Raw genomic sequence first — 4106 nt, 5'->3', positions numbered from 1 at the left:
CAACTGAGCTTCTGTGTCTCTGTGACCAGAGGTGTTAAATTTAGGAAAAAATCTCTACTTGACTAGGTGAAGAAGTTGCTGAATGTTCCCCTTAGCAGCTGGACCTGCCACCAGGGCAGGATGAGGCAGCATCCTTGAGTTTATTATCTCTGGATAGCTCTGGCACAAAGTGTCCCTGAGTTTGTTTTCCCCTGGATTTAGGAGACAATTTACCCTGCTTCTTTTTTTTTTTTTTCCCTTTATTTCTTTATTTTTTTTAACTCGGATTGGAAAATGAAAATGCTAAGTAGGATCCTGGGTAACAGCTGTATGATCTTTCAACGAGGTGCTTATTTGTTGCCTCTAGCAAAGAGGAGCTGTCTGAGCTGCCAAAACAGCATATACAGAGCTAATTGACAAAAGCTGGCAGGAAGTTACAATTTCTATCCAAAGTTTACGAAAAATGGGCTTTGTTCACCTTACAGCTCATACCCTCTGCCCAGCTGAGGTGTGCTGTGGTAGCTGCTGTGTGGCTGTTGTATTTTTGAGTGGTACTATCAAATTTTCCCCAATTTATGATTAGAAAACCCTCCCATTGTGAGTGGCACATAAAGAGGATGAGGAAGAAGTGAGCTGGGAATGCTAATGATATGTCTGGGCCCGAATCTAGGAACAAAGCAACAGCCTTAATGCATGAGTCTAGGAGATAGGCTGCTTTTCTCAGGAACTCACTGGGTTTTGTTGGTTTTCTTTCTTTCCTTTCAGGATTCAAGCTCATTCTCCTTCCCCTCTTGCCAGCAAGGCTACAGCTGCACAAACAGGAGGAGAAGAAAAGGGCTATTCTTGCTGGCTGTTTTCAGGAGGAGGAGACCAATGTTCATGGCCTGTGTCTCTGCATAAACTCATTCCACAAAGATCCTGAAGCTGTCCTCTGTCTTTGGCTCTCTGTGCTGAACAGCAGGTGCTTGTTTTTACCAAATACTTTTTTTTTTTTCCCCCCCAGCCTTTGAAAGATAGAACTTGAAAGGAGAGATTTGATGTGCTTTTCTAGCTCAGCTCTCCAGCATCTCCTTGAGTCTTCTGCACTTGTTCTGCTCTGTCCATAGTGCAAAATGTCAGCTGAGGAATCTAAACCACGTTTTGATTGTGACATTTGCTGCTTTTTACAAGCAAGAAGTTGAACTCTCCAGCCCTTCCTCTGACACAGAGGAGGAAATCCAGTTAATTTAACTTGCAACCAAGATGCTACAAGTTATTCCAAGGAGCATTTTGAGGGGTGAGTTGTTCCTGGGACTCGCTGGGTTCTGCATAGTTCTTGCTATTACCTTGTACAGCTACACCAAGTTATTACCACATCACCTCAGGGTTCAGAGGCAGTAACTTGTGATTTACCTATGTCACAGTGCTGTGCACAGCTACATCAAAAAGGGAAACTTGCTTTTCATCTGGAGCAGGGAAAGCCAGATCCTGCTGCTTCCAAAGCTGGTTGAGGCTTTGAAATTCAGATAGGCTGGCTTGTGACCTGACTTTTGACCCACCAGCTTTTTGATTCCTGCTTCCTCTCCTGTTTTGGGGGGTATCTTAAATTTAAATTTTGCTCCTTTGACTTTTTTGTCTTCTCTTAGCTCTGCTTGCTACTATCTTTTTTGACTGTCCAGGATGTCTTTTAAGTCTATAAGCAAATCTCTTTTCATCCTGAACTTCCCCATCTGACCTAAGCCATAGCCCTGGCTGTGGCTTTTTCCATAGTGCCCCCACAGCTCCTCCTTTCTGCAGAGGAGTGAAGTCTATCAGGGTAACCCCTCTCCTGAGGTCTCCGAGTCAGCTGGAGCCCAGCTGAAGGAAGCCTTGGCACTGCTCCTTTGGACAAACACCTTTTCAATAGGCTTTTGTGCACGGCAGGCTCCCCCCTCCTCACTGCCTGAAAGCCAACCGAGTGCCAGTGGGGCTGTTGAGTCTTGTTGCAGTCCTCATGCCAATCATTCCCATTGTTTCTTTGTGTCCCTTTCACATTTTCCATGGCCTGAACTCTGGCGACAATGCAGCCCACAGACCAGGGCTCTGTGTGACACAGTATCTCCTTCTTGCGAATGTGAGATCAGCCACAGCTTTCAAAACAAGTGATGCCATAAATGAACTGAGCTGCATTGATTCCTGTAGGTTCCTTAAAACCTCTCCCTGTTGCTCGTCTTCTGAACCCGCTTTTATGGTCGAGTGCTGTTTGGGTTTTGTATCTGCCCATCTTGTGCCACTGGCTGGGTTGTGTGACTTCCAGAAAACACGTGGAATCTGAGACTAGGCAGACATTTAAGCAGAGATTGAGGATTGCAGCTGAAAACTTGAAGTTCCGTGAGCGTGGTGTGCGAGATAAAAGGACATTTATTGATTAGCTGTGTTATTTGGTGGACTCTTGAAAGCAAATACTGCACAGTTTATCTTCCAAATCAAAGTCCTCCTTCCCCAGGCTCTGCTGGATGATTTTGGAAGCAAGGTAAAGATCAGCACAAAGGGCTGTTCTCCAGGGCAGGGCAGGAGCCTGTCTCTCCTTGCTGTTAATTGACTCCAAGAGGGGAGTGAGGGCTTTAAGGAATGAGGAGAGATGGGAATCTCGAGCTCAGCTTCTCAATAAAACACCTCTTGCTGCTGTAAGTACAGATTAGAGCCCCCCCACCACTGCTCACCTCCCAGTTTCTCTGGAGTTCCATTGCTTTCCCATAAATAGCTCCCTTTATTGTTTCTGAGTGATTGAATTAAAATAGAAAACAGTGCCAGCTTCCAGGCGTGGGGAGCACGGGGTATTCCTGTGTCTCACTCGGGATCCCACACTTCCCTGAAATCCACGTGTCTCACCCAGCTGAGACTCTGCAATGCTAAAAACGCCCTCAGCCTTGTTTCCTGTCCCTAACTGGCCAAAATATGTCCCTGACAAGGACCAAAAGGAACTGTCTCCCAGGACGCTGCCTCATTTCTGCTGACCCCTGGGGTAACTGGGAGCTGGGATGTTTGCTTCCAGTGTGTGCTGCCAAGTACAAGCAGCACTGTTGTGATGTGAAAACCCTCCAGGCTGATGGGTGAGAATTTTACAAGCTCTGGAGAATCCATCCACCTCCCTGCTCCTGCTGACATCCTGGAGTGGGTGCATTGCAGCACTGTTTCCCCAGGCACCATCTAATGCTCCATGCTGAGGGCTCAGGCTTTTACTGGGATTGAAGTAGCATTAATTGCCCCTGGGCCTGCACAGAGCTCCACCCTGCTGTGCCTGCAAGGATGCTGACAGGTAAGGGGAAGTATTTACATCAGGCAATGGTCCTGTGAGGATCATTCCTACTTCTACCCATGTTTTCTTCAATGCAAACCCAGTTTCTTTCCATACATCACCTAGGAAGGACCCTATCAAGCCCAGCCTCTTTCTACTTCCCATGTTGCCTCCTACATGCAAGTTTTAGCAGTTGTTTGTGTCATTCTTCTCCACAGTGGGGTGTTTACTGCTGAAATTTGTGTAACAGCTTGTGAAATGCTCCTGCTGAGCCATAGCAGTGAAGCCAACTGACCACAGAAGCCAAGCTTGGTATTTCGGGGGAATTGTGGTTCAGCACAATCTGAAGCCAAAGGACACTCCCAGCCTCGGAGGGCCGTGTTGATGTGGGAAAATGGGATTAAACTTTGCAGGAGAAGGGGTGGTCTATGCCAGGAGCTTGCATCACCTGGGCAGGAGCACCCAGGTGCCAGCCCTGTGTGTCACAGAGGTGTGGTGGGCACGGATTTAGTGAGGTTACAGCTCCAGCTGAGGAGCTTTAGCAGTAAATGGCCCGGGTAAATCGTGTCACGAAAGGCAGCGTGTAACCACCTGCATGTAATTTTTAAATAACCCCCGTGCCTTTCTTAGAGTAAGTTGTGGCAGGTCTATTTTTAACCGGAATGTGCCCAGCCTTGCCTGAGCTCCTTTCCCTGCGTTTATTTTTGGCCCGTTTCCCACGCCAGGACTGTAACAAGGTTAATTCGGCCGTCCTGCGGGGCATGTCCTGCCTCCCCTAAAGCAGCACCTGCCCCCCTTTCCTTCTGCTCCGTGGCCGGAGGCCGCTGCCAGGGCAGGGCAGGGCCACCCGCGGGCGCCCCGGGCCCGGTCG

The sequence above is a fragment of the Corvus brachyrhynchos genome, unplaced genomic scaffold (genome assembly GCF_000691975.1).
Source record: "Corvus brachyrhynchos isolate BGI_N302 unplaced genomic scaffold, ASM69197v1 scaffold283, whole genome shotgun sequence".
NCBI lineage: Eukaryota > Metazoa > Chordata > Aves > Passeriformes > Corvidae > Corvus > Corvus brachyrhynchos.
The sequence above is the reverse complement of the archived record's forward strand: the minus strand, read 5'-3'. Positions refer to the sequence as shown.